Source organism: Hoplias malabaricus, chromosome 5 (assembly GCF_029633855.1).
Source record: "Hoplias malabaricus isolate fHopMal1 chromosome 5, fHopMal1.hap1, whole genome shotgun sequence".
Classification (NCBI taxonomy): domain Eukaryota; kingdom Metazoa; phylum Chordata; class Actinopteri; order Characiformes; family Erythrinidae; genus Hoplias; species Hoplias malabaricus.
Window position 1 is genome coordinate 54,753,592 of NC_089804.1, and position 17,440 is coordinate 54,771,031.

The following is a 17,440-nucleotide window of genomic DNA, read 5'->3' on the forward strand; positions in this document are numbered from 1 at the left end:
ATGTGTTTTTTCCTGTTTGTTTCAATCTGATAAACATACAGTGATGCACTCAGCACAGTCTAAAGTGGTGTTCAGACAGCGTTGATTTTACATGGAGGGGGCTATCTAAATGTAGAATATAAGACAGAAATGGGAGTCACTACTGCTTTGACACACTGGTACCACACCAAACAAAACAGGAGCAAGAGGAAACAGGAAGTACTAGGGTAGGAACATACCGACGACATCACAGCAAGGTTTCTGATGTCACTAATCACTGAGATCCTCTGGTCACCATTATTTGACAACCACATCCTCATGTAAAGCCAATCTCATTTGAATAGGGCTTGATGTCTGTGCAGAACACTCTGTCTGAAACGCTGTCGTCTGTTTGACCAGCAGAGGGCGCCAAATAACAATCAATGCTGGATGTCTTGAAAAGTGCTCCCTGTTGGGCGGTCTCTGCTGGGTTTCTTTTTTTTTGAGTGATTTATCCCACTGCCTAATACATTGCACCTTCATTTAGTTTTATTTATTAGGTGAATGCTGAATACAGTTGCTGAATGTAGTTTAATGTTTTGTTTGTTATTCTGAAGCATCTGTTAATGTGTATGGAAAACCTGACCCAGGGGAATTAAAAGCTTTCCTAAGCTTTGGAGTGTTTAACCCTTGTTTTTTTGTGACTCTGGTTTGTAAGAATGAATGAATTAAAGATTGTTGCTGGACTGTTATTGCCGTTTTTACACTCTTATTTTAGAAGGTAGCACCTACATGGTGTTCCACAAGGACCAAAAATACCACAAGGACCCAACCCCACAGCAGTGTTCTCCCCCTGACGACGAGCCGCTGGATGTTCGACCCGACCACAGCAGTGAGGAGTAGAGCAGAAGCTCTGGCTTTTAGCTGTTTTCACTCGCTCCTCTTTTTTCTCTGTTCTCGTGGTCTCTGTTTTTACTCAGTGGTGTGATTCATCTGTGTGCAGTGTGTCAGTTTTGCTCCCCTTAACCTCGTCTTTGTGCTCTGGTGGTTAAGGAAGGTTGCCAGTTCAATCCCCAGAGCCAGCAGGTCATGACTGAAGTGTCTTTGAGCAAGGCACTTAACACCCAACTGCTCCCCGGGTGCCGTGGATAGGGCTGCCTACCGTTCTGGACGTGTGCGCTCACTGCCCCCTAGTGTTCATGTGTATGTAAAATGTGTTCCACTGCAGGGATTGGGTTAAATGCGGAGATCAATTCCTCTGTGTGCAGCTCAGTGGCCAATACAGTGATTCTAATATTAATGTCTTTCACAGAAACTGATGGGCTGTGACTTTGCATCAATTTTTCAATTAGAGCCTGTTATATTTTCTGCATTTACAGATGCGTTAAAATCAGGCTGACTCATCAGAGCGCCGTTGTCATGGTTGCAGACCAAACAAATGAGCAACAAAATACTCAGAATATGAAAATACATGAGTAAAATATAAAAAGAGGAGCAACACACCGAAGCAGAGGGCCCCCACGGACCGTCAGAACAGCTCCTTTATATGGCTTTAGATCCTGAATGAGATTGGACCCCCCCCCTCATCTCCCCGCCACCCACGGTGTTGTCTTTCCTGTAGGACGATGTGAACCTGGTGTGTGTTTAGCTGCAGCACAAATAGTAATAAATTCATCATCACTCCTACTCAGGGACTCATAAATCAATAACCAATAAATATGTTGAACTTGTGAAGGTTTCACTGCGTTAAAATTTTCATCTCTGTTTTTCATGCAAAACCGCCCGCCCACACACACACACACACACACACACACACGGAAAATAAATTAACCTTAAAAAAAAAACAGATTTGTGCCCACAAAAATGGACTGGGTGGTCTTGTGGTAGTTGTGGGTATGTGGACTCCAGGTCCTTGTATTACATAGTCTTTCTATATATGCAATTTTAAGGTGCAGAAGGAGACTTTGTAGGAGACTCACTCTGTGATCCAGGCCTTATTTATTTAATTAAATTTTTTAATTATTTATTTTTGCACCACAGAAATTACAGACTAGATTTCATTCATTCATTCATTATCTATAACCCTTGTCCATTTCAGGGTCGTAGTGGGTCCAGAACCTACCTGGAATCATTGGGCACAAGGCGGGAATGCACCCTGGAGGGGGCGCCTTCACAGGGCAACACACACACACATTCACTCACTCACTCACACCTATGGACACCTTTGAGTCGCCAATCCACCTACCAACGTGTGTTTTTGGACTGTGGGAGGAAACCAGAGCGCCCGGTGGAAACCCACACAGACACAGGGAGAACACACCACACTCTTCACAGACAGTCACCCGGAGGAAACCCACGCAGACACAGGGAGAACACACCACACTCCTCACAGACAGTCACCCGGAGGAAACCCACGCAGACACAGGGAGAACTCACCTCACTCCTCACAGACAGTCACCCGGAGGAAACCCACACAGACACAGAGAGAACACACCACACTCCTCACAGACAGTCACCCGGAGGAAACCCACGCAGACACAGGGAGAACACACCGCACTCCTCACAGACAGTCACCCGGAGGAAACCCACGCAGACACAGGGAGAACACACCACACTCCTCTCAGACAGTCACCCGGAGGAAACCCACGCAGACACAGGGAGAACACACCACACTCCTCACAGACCAGATTTACAAAGATTTAAAAAGTCACTTACCACTTCGTCAGTGGCTTACAGAAAATCAATACACTGCTAAACATGAGTTTTAGAAAAGTACTGGTTTTGATTCAGTGGCTGGGACTAGATTTCCTACTAGTTCAGAGTTGATAATAATAATAATAATAATAAAAATAAAAGCTTTTTTTTGCCTTTTAATTTAACATTTTATAGATGACAAAGCACCCACCCTCTGTGTTTCTATTGTGCTCAACAACAGGCTTTCTGTTTTTGACTAAGTACAAGTTTATCGACTTCATACTGACAACCAATGGAGGGCTCCTTTTTAAGTTGTATTTTAATATAGTGTGAATGCATTGAGAGATCATTGTTCTTATTCCCAATGATGCCTCCAACCTGGGCCGGGAGACAGAGGCGGCACCGTTGGCCCCACAGGCACTGGGTGGGAAGGATGGCCCTCAACGCTCAGCAGTGTTAACCAGCGAGGTTGTTATCTGATTTACCAGATGTGGACAGTTGGAGTTTTCCCCTCAAGTGTGTCTAGTTCCTTTCAAGAGGTGATGTGTTTGGCTTTAATGTGTGTAAGAAACAACCTGAGGACGGTATACTCCTTATCTGCAGTTTGATCAAGGCTCTGAACTGACGGGAAGTTTTTGTAAAGTCAGCACTGTCCAGACGAGATGTTGATCTTGTAGCTTGTTTGCTTTCTTCCCGATGAACTTCCTGGTGAGAGGTGGGTTTGGGTGCTTTCTTTATCTGGTCTTTTTACAAGGAACGTAGCTGCATTTATAAGTGAATAAATAAATAATATTCAGTTTATGTGGAAAAGGATATAAAACTTCATCTGAAATGTTTATTCAATTCTTTTGTTAGCTGTAGCCACTGTCAGCCGATCATGAGGATACACTTTCTTGAAGAGGTTGTGTCACGTTTGCTTGTCGAAGTGGAGGTTTTGCTGGGACTGATGTTGGAGGATTGGTTCTGATCACAAAAGACAACCTAACTATCCTGAATGTATTGGAGGGGGCTCTGTCACTCCACCGAACATGTGTTCTCTCTGTGTCTGCGTGGGTTTCCTCCGGGTGACTGTCTGTGAGCAGTGTGGTGTGTTCTCCCTGTGTCTGCGTGGGTTTCCTCCGGGTGACTGTCTGTGAGCAGTGTGGTGTGTTCTCCCTGTGTCTGCGTGGGTTTCCTCCAGGTGACTGTCTATGAGGAGTGTGGTGTGTTCTCCCTGTGTCTGTGTGGGTTTCCTCCGGGTGACTGTCTGTGAGGAGTGTGGTGTGTTCTCTCTGTGTCTGTGTGGGTTTCCTCCAGGTGACTGTGAAGAGTGTGGTGTGTTCTCCCTGTGTCTGCGTGGGTTTCCTCCGGGTGACTGTCTGTGAGGAGTGTGGTGTGTTCTCCCTGTGTCTGCGTGGGTTTCCTCCGGGTGACTGTCTGTGAGGAGTGTGGTGTGTTCTCCCTGTGTCTGCGTGGGTTTTCTTCCGGGTGACTGTCTGTGAGGAGTGTGGTGTGTTCTCCCTGTGTCTGCGTGGGTTTCCTCCAGGTGACTGTCTATGAGGAGTGTGGTGTGTTCTCCCTGTGTCTGCGTGGGTTTCCTCCGGGTGACTGTCTGTGAGGAGTGTGGTGTGTTCTCCCTGTGTCTGCGTGGGTTTCCTCCAGGTGACTGTCTATGAGGAGTGTGGTGTGTTCTCCCTGTGTCTGCGTGGGTTTCCTCCGGGTGACTGTCTGTGAGGAGTGTGGTGTGTTCTCCCTGTGTCTGTGTGGGTTTCCTCCAGGTGACTGTCTGTGAAGAGTGTGGTGTGTTCTCCCTGTATCTGCGTGGGTTTCCTCCGGGTGACTGTCTGTGAGGAGTGTGGTGTGTTCTCCTTGTGTCTGCGTGGGTTTCCTCCGGGTGACTGTCTGTGAGGAGTGTGGTGTGTTCTCCCTGTGTCTGCGTGGGTTTCCTCCGGGTGACTGTCTGTGAGGAGTGTGGTGTGTTCTCCCTGTGTCTGCGTGGGTTTCCTCCGGGTGACTGTCTGTGAGGAGTGTGGTGTGTTCTCTCTGTGTCTGCGTGGGTTTCCTCCCACAGTCGGAAAAACACATATTGGTAGGTGTGAAATTGTCCACAGGTGTGAGTGACTGGGTGAGACCAGTCCGTCCCTGTGCCTTGCGTCCAATGATTCTGGTGAGCCTCCAGACCTACTGTAGCCCTAATCTGCATAAAGCAAGTAGTGTTCTCCTCCAAGTGTGTTGAGCTGTAATGATTCTATATTTCCAGCAGTTTGAAAACCAATGCTGTAGCTCATGTTTTTTCAGAGGAAGGTTGTGCTCACTGTTATCCACCCCGCTGTGTAACATTATGTGGGAGAATCCTCTTTAAAAAAGACCCTGGGGCGATAAAACATTTCATGAAAGAGCATAAAATCACAGGAAACATTAGATAACAAATGTGCTTTGACTGCTTTAAGCTCAGCTTTTCAGCAGAGCCCGAAAAAAAAGGAAATATACGCAAATGAGGTCATATCTGATCCTAAATCTATACACACACACACACACACTCCTGGAGGATTGTTACACATGACCCCGGGGTGAGTAGGAGGGGGCTGTCAGCACAACTGTAAAGAGCAAACACTCCAGCTAAAACACACAGCAAATATTTGCATCGGCGTTCACACTCGAGTCACCTTTTTCCAAGAATCTGAATGAAGTTTTGTGCTGTTTTTCTGGCCAGACTCTTCTCAAAGACCTGACATCAACTAATGCATCACCGGGGCACAGTCCTTTCACCTGCAGTGGACAAAGGCTGGACGAGTAGCCTCTGTATATCTGAGGGCCATATCCATCAGTCATAAGAGTAAGTGTTTATAACCCAGCTCCAAACATTCAGTGGCATCAGTCTTGGAGAAAGGGCACAAGTTCAGGCCTCGTAGGCTCGGGACTGAGAGCTTTTCTAGAGCTTACGTAGAACTTCGAGAAGTTTCGTTCACAAACTAGTTCCGCCCTCCCCTACTCCGATTGGTTCGCTTGAGTGAGAAGGGGGCGTGGTGAAGTAGCCTAAAACCTTCTGATTGGACGGCCTGACTGTGTACCAGTGGCGGATGCTGGTCTTTCAAGGAGGGGAAGCTCAATTTCGGCCTACATCATAAAATGTGTTGGTTTATTTATACGTAAATTCTACCCTCCGTTCCTTTTCAAGAAAATGATCTGTGACCCTGTCGTACCAACAAGGCGTCTCTTCCAGGGACTTGACTAGTGTCCTCTCAATGGCCAGCAGAGCTAGGCTTAAACGGCCTTGGCCCATGTGAAGTGTGTCCGCCTGTGAGTGCTTTGTGACGGTGGAGGGGCTCAGCAGCACCCGCTGGACAGAAACTGCGATAGAAGTCAGAAAGAGTGATAGAAGTCAGTCTCCAAACACAAGCAGCTACAAAAAACCCACCAGAAATAGAAGCTCGATTTGTCGCTAGTCGTTTTTAACAAAGAAAATGCCGCTAAGAGGATTAAGTCTCCGGTTCAACTCAGAACAGAATGAAAATGTAATGCTCCCACGGATCTTTACACCAAAGGATCGCTGATTCGCTCATTTCACTGTCAATCAAAAAGGGATTCAGCCTCAGACAGATCATCCAATCATCATGCAGAAGCTGAGCATCCGGGCCAGCCGAGGCCAGCCCACTGCCCCATAGACCCCCAGAGACGCTGAGCGTCCGATGGGCGGGACGAAGCCCAGCATTTATCCAATGACTCGTCTCGTTTCGCTGCACTTTGCTGCTTCGCTACTGAACTCTGTGCACACTGTTTAAAGCACTGTGAAGCTGCGGGAATGATTGAGAGGAAAGCCGCGTCTTTACCAGTGATAAGAAGCTGATTCTGAACAAAAGTTGAGCGTGTTGTAGTGCATATTTATTCAATGACGTACACACAACAGTATATATTTGATCACTTATTTATTTACATTTTAGGGGAAGCTGAGCTTCCCTTGCAGTCTTAGAGCAATCGCCTCTGCTGTAGAGCTACCGTTATTGGTCGATAACCTTCTCTGTAAACATTTAATTGGTCAGTCTGCACGTCAGTGGTCGTCCAATCCCCCCCCCCCTCCCCATGTGTCCTCTTTTTCACCATCTCAGATCTGGTCACCCTATACAAACTGCTCGAGTTGCTCAGTCGGCCTCAGTGTTTATGTTCTCCTCCATATGGCAGATTGGACGAGGCGGGATCATGTGACAACATGCACCGTAAAACCCTATGGTTCAAAGTAAATAACTGGACTGTGTGATTCTAACTTAAAATATTTTACAATTTCTTTTTTCTTAGTTTGTGAAACAGTAACGTTTTGATTTCACAGAGTCCTCTTTGTGGTTTTAAGTCAAAGTAATTGTGTATGATAGATTTCACTGATCTTACTTGTTATGAGTTGTCACAGAAGCAGCGTGCAGCCGTTTTCAGGGGTTCCCGTGTGTGTTTCAGTGAGAGGGGTGGTGGCGCAACAGGCAGCATCACTGTCACAGAGATTAGAGCTGAGGTATGGCTGCCTTTCTTTTAAATATTTGACAATTTCCTTAACTCCATGCCAAAAAAACAAAAGAAAACACAGCCGTAAACTGAACTTCTCATTTTTCATGTTCATCTCCGTTAACAGAGCTGGGGATGATACTCTTTCTCAAGCATATCTGAGTTAATTGACAGGTTTATTAAGTGTATTTGAGCAGGGAAATCAGCCAACTGTGCACAGCTCCTCATTGCGGTTTCCTAGTACTAACCCTGATATTGAATGATAGTGAATGAATCCCATTGTATTACTCCTCCGTAAAGCTGCTGTAAACTTTGGGACCACAATCTACCTGTGGGTTACCACTGCAAAAGTGTATACCTTGGCAAAGGATCTCTGTAATGACATAGACGTTTTTTTATTCTTTGATCTGGTAAGCAAGGTGTCTTGCTCTATTCGCAATTCTACAATAACAGACTCGTTTGCCTCCTTTAGGCCTGTTTTTCAGGGGTCAGGACCCTCACAGGACCACCACAGCAAGCAGTTCTGTTTCTGTCCTGCATTACGTATTTAAAAAGTAAAGGTTAGATATGCCCCTCCCTCTCTCCAGAGTCTCTCCAATCACAGCGCTGGGATCCACGCCCGTGTGAAAGCGCAAAGAGGGAGAAAACGAGAACAGAGAACAAAGGGAATTGAGTAAAAACAGCTAAAACGCCAGCGCTTCTGCTCCTCGCTCCTCGCTGCTGTGCGCTCAGGTTGGGGTAAAGAGTGAGCGGCTCGTTATCATTTAAAGGGGCAGACACTGAAAACGGACGTCCTGGCTGTTTAGACAACAGAGAATATTGCTGTGGGGTTGGATCCTTGGTGTTTTGACTAAAGCAGGACACGTTTCATTAAGAACGGGAAAACAGGTAGAATAAGTCTCCCTTAAAAGATGAACTCTTTGAACCATGTTCCATTCATTCAACACTGGTACTGCAGTGTTTTTTTTGTTTTTTTTGTTTTTTTTTTAAGAACTTGTATCATTTTCAAACCTTGCCCAACTGGTAACAGCTTCTCTGAGGAGGAAACACCAGAGAGAGAGAAAGAGAGAGAGAGCCGAAGCTTTATCCCTGGAGCATTTTAGCCCAAAGTGTGTTCTGGGCCCGAGGCCAGCTTCTGTTAGCAGTGTAGCCTGGATGATCTGAGTGGCGATACCTATCTCTAGTTATGCTAATTTGTTGTGTTTAGGGAAGTGGGAGACATTTGGTGACTATACATTTCTCTGAACTGCCAAAGAGCATGTTTGGAATTCTGTGGGGTTTTTTTTTTTTCCACAAGAGCTGGTATCTTGAAAAAGTGTTCGATTACATGCTCTAATAAACATTTAAACAGTCCAGTGGTTCGTTTCAAAAATGTAAAACTGCCTTGATCTGATTTTCCCAAGGAAATCCCCACTGTGTAATTTAACTCTTCACTGCTCTTGATAAAACCCCACCCTACACCCTACTAAACATTAACTTAAGTGTTAAGTTTCCTCAAGGAAGCTGGTGTTTTATTGTAAGATGTAGACTGCTGCAAATGTCAAAGGCTCGGTTATGTTGATTTATGTCAGGCATTCATTATTCAGCATGTGAAAAAATCATTATCACGGGGCGTCCCAAGAGTGGCAAGGGAAGTGAGCAGAAGCGCTACGAGAACATTTGAGAGTAAAGGTGTTTTTCTGATTACGACACGGCCCAGGTTCACTTCTGCAGTTGATCCACAACTTTACCAACTCTTCATAGTTTAGAAATTAACGTTTTTCCACAACAACGCTAAAGATGACATGGTAAAGCTGTGACCCAAAACGCCGTGCTGTAACGTTTGAAGAAGAGGCTTGGTATAATCCAGAAGCTCAAAACAGTTTGACAGGCTTGTGACAATGAAAAATATAGTCTCTTAATCGTGATCAAAAGTGATTAAGCAATATCCTGTGTCTCCGGGTTCCCTCCGGGTGACTGTCTGTGAGGAGTGTGGTGTGTTCTCCTTGTGTCTGCATGGGTTTCCTCCGGGTGACTGTCTGTGAGGAGTGTGGTGTGTTCTCCCTGTGTCTGCGTGGGTTTCCTCTAGGTGACTGTCTGTGAGGAGTGTGGTGTGTTCTCCTTGTGTCTGCATGGGTTTCCTCTAGGTGACTGTCTGTGAGGAGTGTGGTGTGTTCTCCCTGTGTCTGCGTGGGTTTCCTCTAGGTGACTGTCTGTGAGGAGTGTGGTGTGTTCTCCCTGTGTCTGCATGGGTTTCCTCTAGGTGACTGTCTGTGAGGAGTGTGGTGTGTTCTCTCTGTGTCTGCGTGGGTTTATTCCAGGTGAGTGTCTGTGAGGAGTGTGGTGTGTTCTCTCTGTGTCTGCGTGGGTTTATTCCAGGTGAGTGTCTGTGAGGAGTGTGGTGTGTTCTCCTTGTGTCTGCGTGGGTTTCCTCCGGGTGACTGTCTGTGAGGAGTGTGGTGTGTTCTCCTTGTGTCTGCATGGGTTTCCTCTAGGTGACTGTCTGTGAGGAGTGTGGTGTGTTCTCCCTGTGTCTGCGTGGGTTTCCTCCGGGTGACTGTCTGTGAGGAGTTTGGTGTGTTCTCCCTGTGTCTGCGTGGGTTTCCTCCAGGTGACTGTCTGTGAGGAGTGTGGTGTGTTCTCCCTGTGTCTGCGTGGGTTTCCTCCAGGTGCTCCGGTTTCCTCCCACAGTCCAAAAACACACGTTGGTAGGTGGATTGGTGACTCAAAAGTGTCCGTAGGTGTGAGTGTGTGAGTGAATGTGTGAGTGTGTGTTGTCCTGCGAAGGACTGGCAACCCCTCCAGGGTGTATTCCTGACTTGCGCCCATTGATACCATAAGCACTTACAGATAATGAATGAATGAATGAATGGCGTCTGTGCTGTTTATTTTAAGAATTCTTGTAAGATGTCTTATTTCCCATAATTTTTGATTGATTTGTAATAATGCTTCATGTGTGACATTCACACATTCAAATCCATCAGGTTCTTTGCTGGAGTTTTACAACATACTTTTAATGAATACTTTGTTTAATACCTATCTCAAATGATTAAACTCAATGTTTATATGTAAAAGAGGACAGTCAATGTCTGGCTCAAGAAATCTATATAAAAACGTCACAGCAGTCTCTCGCTACATTTACTCTGTGCTTACACCTGTGCATCGAAGCAAAAACCTCTCCATACTGGGCAAGTCTCACACACTCACTCACACACTCGCACCTGTTCACAGTTTCATACACTCGCCAGGTCACTCACAGCCAGTTTCCCTTATACATTGTTTTTGGACTGTTAAAGGACACTTGGGGCTTCGTGTAAGTTGCCCAATAGCATTTTAATAGCCACAGCGTGTGTAAACATTGATTCTCTGGATGATTAATGTTCGTTAAGGGCCTGTTGTTTGGTGAAGAGTGAGTGAAGCATCTTCTGTGGTGATGAAATTCTGCGCACAGCTCATACGCTTCTGTTAATGACTCACTCTGAAATAACAACATATATTTGGAGTGTTTTGCAATAAATACAAAAGAAAGTGTTAGGCAAATAACGATCAGGTTATCAGTTATAAAAGACTTGCCCAAACGGCTTAGCGAAATTATACACATGACTTTTGTTTGAGTGAATGTTTTCTTCCTGGAATGTAATATGACCCTTCTTTCTGCTTGTCTGCCCTTATCTCCAGGTTAACCACACAAAAGTATTCAAATGTTAGTACATTTATTTTATTGGCATGTGATGTGGGATAGAGCATTTAATCTTGGAATATCAGGATGCATGAGGACTGTTAGAAACAATGACCGTAGGTGTTTATTAATCCTTTCAGTTTGAGAAGACAGCAGGGTCTGAAAGCGTCTAAAAAAGGAAATAGACACAAAAGAAAAAGCACAAAGGTCTTAGAGAGATGAGACTGATGCCCTTGAAACTGGGGTAGATCCTGAGCTTTGACCCAGGAGGTGGAGCTCGGAACCAAGCCCTGAACTGCATGGACTGAGGTGGGGCAGTGGTCACATGACCCTCGTTACTCAGTTCAGCCCTGAGTTAACAAGATTTAGTATGTATTTTACTAAATATGACACTCCCGATAGTTCTAATTCTGTATGATTTGCTTCAGCATCATTCATATTCTCTTTGCAGACACTTGACCTCCTGTCCAGCTGCGGCGCTGTTTCACTAATACACACCAACTCTGTGTTATGTAACTGAAGAGCTACAGAAAGAGCTCTGTTGTCTGTCAGCAATAGCATTCCAATCACAATACAGCACTGTTGCTAATCGTTTGGAACTTACATTTTCAGTTTATTTCAGGATTAGGGTAAGATTTAGGGTTAGGAATGTTTATGATTGTAATAATAATAAAAAAAAAACACATTTTATAAAATTATATTGATGTTTTGATGGCGGCACGGTGGCGCAGCAGGTAGTGTCACACAGCTCCAGGGGCCTGGAGGTTGTGGGTTCGATTCCCGCTCCGGGTGACTGTCTGTGAGGAGTGTAGTGTGTTCTTCCTGTGTCTGCGTGGGTTTCCTCCGGGTGACTGTCTGTGAGGAGTGTAGTGTGTTCTTCCTGTGTCTGCGTGGGTTTCCTCCGGGTGACTGTCTGTGAGGAGTGTGGTGTGTTCTTCCTGTGTCCGCGTGGGTTTCCTCCGGGTGACTGTCTGTGAGGAGTGTGGTGTGTTCTCTCTGTGTCTGCGTGGGTTTCCTCCGGGTGACTGTCTGTGAGGAGTGTAGTGTGTTCTTCCTGTGTCTGCGTGGGTTTCCTCCGGGTGACTGTCTGTGAGGAGTGTGGTGTGTTCTTCCTGTGTCCGCGTGGGTTTCCTCCGGGTGACTGTCTGTGAGGAGTGTGGTGTGTTCTCTCTGTGTCTGCGTGGGTTTCCTCTGGGGGCTCCGGTTTCCTCCCACAGTCCAAAACACACGTTGGTAGGTGGATTGGCGACTCAAAAGTGTCCATAGGTGTGAGTGAATGTGTGAGTGTGTGTTGCCCTGTGAAGGACTGGCGCCCCCTCCAGGGTGTGTTCCTGCCTTGCGCCCAGTGATTCCAGGTAGGCTCTGGACCCACCGCGACCCTGAACTGGATAAGGGTTACAGATAATGAATGAGACATTAGATGTTTTATTGTGCAAAGGAAACCGGTCAAATATTTGCCCCTGTGTCAGTAAAGAATACAAAGTCAGGCATGCTAGACATCCTCTCTCAGCTCACTGCAGAAAAATGGCAAAGAGTCTTTCAAACATTGAAAACCCTGAAAAAAGATGAGGATGTTGCCTTATTCCTGATCCATAGGGGTGTCATATTGACGTTTTTTTGGCTGTTTCAGATTATCCAGGTAGAACTTTACTCCTAAAAGACAGAAAAGACCGACTGAAAGGTTTGGTTTATGGTTAATTGCAGGGTAAAGCATAGTGTTAGGATCAGATTTTATTGTTTTAATTTATATTTATGTTTACAGTTAGGTTTTGTGGTAGTTGTAATAAACAATGACAAATGACTGCCATTTCTTATCTTTAAAGTTTGGATTCACAGACAGGGGTTAAACCTAGTCCTGTACTTTATCCTCCTTTGAATGGAAAATCACAATTCAACATGGTGTGTAGTGCAGGAATAGGCCCCTGTTAGGGTTTTGTGTAGGTTTATGGTGAAGTTTAGGGATAGGATTAGGTTAAAAGGTAAAAGGTCTCCTCTCAGATGGTTTTTGGAGAACGGGGAGATCTTGTTGAATGTGGAACCCTTTCCCTGATTAATCACCAATAACCAGGTCTTTACTCCACCACTGACTGACTCTGGGGCAAGAGATGAAACGTCCCAGAGGCGTCGGTTTTGAGGATGCTGATTGGCAAAGTTTATATTGCTATGTGCATATTTTCTCTCAGCAACGGTTTTTGATTGGCTGTTTTCCTGCAACAGAGCAGCCAATGGAAACACCGCCCAGTAGCAACATGAGATGGAGGCACCCTTCTTCATTCATTCATTCATTCATCATCTGTAAGCGCTTATCCAGTTCAGGATCGCGGTGGGTCCAGAGCCTACCTGGAATCATTGGGCGCAAGGCAGGAATACACCCTGGAGGGGGCGCCAGTCCTTCACAGGGCAACACACACACACGCATTCACTCACACACTCACACCTACGGACACTTCTGAGTAACCAATCCACCTACCAACGTGTGTTTTTGGACTGTGGGAGGAAACCGGAGCACCCGGAGGAAACCCACGCAGACACAGAGAGAACACAACACACTCCTCACAGACAGTCACCCGGAGGAAACCAACACAGACACAGAGAGAACACACCAACTCCTCACAGACAGTCACCCGGAGGAAACCCACGCGGACACAGGGAGAACACACCACACTCCTCACAGACAGTCACCCGGAGGAAACCCATGCAGACACAGGGAGAACACACCAAGTCCTCACAGACAGTCACCCAGAGGAAACCCACGCGGACACAGGGAGAACACACCACACTCCTCACAGACAGTCACCCGGAGGAAACCCATGCAGACACAGGGAGAACACACCACACTCCTCACAGACAGTCACCCAGAGGAAACCCATGCAGACACAGGGAGAACACACCACACTCCTCACAGACAGTCACCCGGAGGAAACCCATGCAGACACAGGGAGAACACACCAAGTCCTCACAGACAGTCACCCAGAGGAAACCCACGCGGACACAGGGAGAACACACCACACTCCTCACAGACAGTCACCCGGAGGAAACCCATGCAGACACAGGGAGAACACACCACACTCCTCACAGACAGTCACCCGGAGGAAACCCATGCAGACACAGAGAGAACACACCACACTCCTCACAGACAGTCACCCGGAGGAAACCCATGCAGACACAGGGAGAACACACCAACTCCTCACAGACAGTCACCCGGAGTGGGAATCGAATCCCCAACCTCCAGGCCCCTGGAGCTGTGTGACTGTGACACTACCTGCTGCACCACCACATAAGTAGTTAATGATTATATTTTAAAAAATGTTCATTTTATGAAGTAAAAATATTATATTTCCACCAGTGAGACCAGAGCCCTAGTGCCCTCTATTGTAAATTCAGTGTCTCAACCCTGGCCCTGAAGGCACACTGAAGGCTTTTTAAACTCGGATTTCTGATCTAGGTTCCAGGCTGAGAATTTACAGTGGCACTATCCGTGGCCCTTCTGGAGCATTAAGCAGTTGCAGGTATATTTTCATAGCAGTCGGCCATTGTAAAATTCTGGCCTAAAACCTGGACCTAAAGTGCAGATTTAAAGACCTCTGTTTTAGAGCATTTCTCTGCTTTAACACACCCACTGTTCATTTACTGATTAGCTGAACTGGAAGAAGGAAAGCAATTAAAATGCAAGGTAGGGTGCATCCAGGGCCAGGGCTGAGAAACACTGCTTTGAGAGTCAGTTGCTAGCGCCTTGGGGCACTGTTGCAGATGTTTTACAAGCCACAGGAAAATTTAAATACTCATGAACCACTCGCAGAGCCGGACTGTGGGTTTGTGGCACGGCTCACATTCAGCACTTCACCTCTAACACAAACTGTTTTTAGGGCCTCTGTCGATCACAGAGCCTTAAAATTGTCCAAATTTCCCCGCTGCCATACGGCACCGCCGAACATGTGTTATCCACTGTTCACTCGTACGAGCGCAATACACCACCAAAAATACTTATTTAAAATCTGAACCAAAACCAAACCAAATCCTTATGTAACACAATTACCGTGTGATAATACGCACGTGCTGACATCTCAAACTCATGTCCGCCATCTTGGAATCACCTGTCAGTGGGGCAGCTCAGGGAAATGAAAAGCCTTCTCCCATTTTCCCGGGACTTTTCCTTATTCCTCTGCTCACTTGACAACTTTCCGCATGCATGTAGTCATACAAAATTCCCATGTGCTGCAAATGAGTGTATTTCAGGAAATGAAGTGATGTTCCTTGTGTGGTGACAGTAAAGAAATCCTCCAGCCGCTTTTGCAAGATGACAGCATTAAATATTGTCTTATGCAAATTATTGTAAATACCGTGATCTCTTGCATTTTCAGTCTACTTTTCAAGGCAGGTGTGACGTGTGGCATCTCGATTCCTCAAGCATGCAGCTGGACCTACATGGACCTTCAGAACTGTGAAAGGTCTTAGGAACCTGAGAAGATTTCAAAGCCTATTTATCTGAGTAGAAAGAGTTTATTGGCTTGAACTGGTTTAAGTCCAGTATTGTTTGAGGTTATCATCTAGTTTAACCGGTTAATTAATACTTCATTATGTTAAATCACGTGTGCAGTTGATTTACCAAACGTGTACGATCAAGTAGAACAGTGCTTCTCAAACTTTTTAGATCAAGGACCACCCCATTATCAAACCAAAACCACCAAGTACCCCCCAGAAACATGTGGCTCCTGGTTCTTCCTCTGTACCGGGGGCATAAGGCAAAATCTTGCTTGAATATTTGCATGTATTTGTTGCTTTTTATTTATTTGAAATGTGCAGCTTAACACACAATTATCTAAAATCTAAAACTAGTTACTAATTACATCCAGTAAGCAACTGAAACTGGGCTTTCTTTACACGGATTTCTCAAAAAAAAACTGGCGAATCACATTCCCTCCCTGGAAAAAAGTGGAGGAACACTCGCTCACAACACATCTACTACTTTTAGAAAAAGTTAAATCCTTCTAGGGCGGCGCGGTAACGCAGCAGGTAGGTGTCGCAGTCACACAGGAGTGTGGTGTGTTCTCCCTGTGTCTGCGTGGGTTTCCTCCGGGTGACTGTCTGTGAGGAGCGTGGTGTGTTCTCTCTGTGTCTGCGTGGGTTTCCTCTGGGTGACTGTCTGTGAGGAGTGTGGTGTGTTCTCCCTGTGTCTGTGTGGGTTTCCTCCGGGTGACTGTCTGTGAGGAGTGTGGTGTGTTCTCCCTGTTTCTGTGTGGGTTTCCTCCGGGTGACTGTCTGTGAGGAGTGTGGTGTGTTCTCTCTGTTTCTTCATGGGTTTCCTCCGGATGACTGTCTATCAGGAGGTTGGTGTGTTCTCCCTGTGTCTGCGTGGGTTTCCTCCGGGTGACTGTCTGTCAGGAGTTTGGTGTGTTCTCCCTGTGTCTGCGTGGGTTTCCTCCGGGTGACTGTCTGTCAGGAGTTTGGTGTGTTCTCCCTGTGTCTGCGTGGGTTTCCTCCGGGTGCTCCGATTTCTTCCCACAGTCCAAAAACACACGTTGGTAGGTGGATTGGCGACTCAAAAGTGTCCGTAGGTGTGAGTGTGTGAGTGAATGTGTGAGTATGTGTCTGTGTTGCCCTGTGAAGGACTGGCGCCCCCTCCAGGGTGTATTCCTGCCTTGCGCCCAATGATTCCAGGTAGGCTCTGGTCCCACCGCGACCCTGAACTGGATAAGGGTTACAGATAATGAATGAATGAATAAATCTTTTTACCATGTGTATGTTTTTGTACTAAATGGTTTAGGCAAGCCATGGGAAAATAAATTATTTAAAATAATAAATATAATAACATTAATACCTTATTAAATGTATTCCTGGTGTGCAGTGGCTTGTACCTTCAAAAAGTGGTCCTATGAAGTGCAATCGGTGATGTATGGGCAGCATAGGCTCTGCCATCTAGTTTGATCCCACAGAAAAGATTGGTTTGAGGAACATAATAAAGTCGACTAGGCCCTCAATTCATGTCTGATCTATGGTGGGCCCAGTTCTTACAGCGCCAGATACCACAGAACCCCCTCAAAGATCCTGTGGAGTCCTCTCCAAGGGTTAGAGATATTTTGGCAGCCCCCATACAAAAAAAAATGGTTCTACAAGTGTCCTTTATTAAAGGAAATGTATCTATATTGAACCTTGAAGAACCATTTAATCATGCAATAAAGAACCCTTATAGAACCATCAATTTTAACAACGTAGTTTGGTCCTGTATTCATTTATTTGCTCGTACACTTCTGTGGAGACTACAGACTCTTCCTTGGTAAGTCATCAAAGCCTTTGTAAATATTTGCAGCTTTTGCAGACGCTCTGAGGGTGATCTCGTCTTATTCTACAACACACAGCGCTGCATTACCCTGGGCTCGATTGTGCTTCTGTTTTTGGTTGTTGCTGGATATTTTCTCTCTTGTTTGACCACCATCACTACTTTCACTGTCCTCAGGAAGGTACAAACACATAAAGAACCTCCCAAAGACCATAACATTAACTATGCATGACATCCTTAGGCTTAAAGTGAAGCCAAATGATGAATTCTCCTTAATAATTTCTTAAAAATATAGCAGTAAACAGAGTTAATCACAGAATATAGGCTTTTCTTCACTATGTATCTGATAGTGCCACCAAAATATGTACTTACAAAAGCCACTC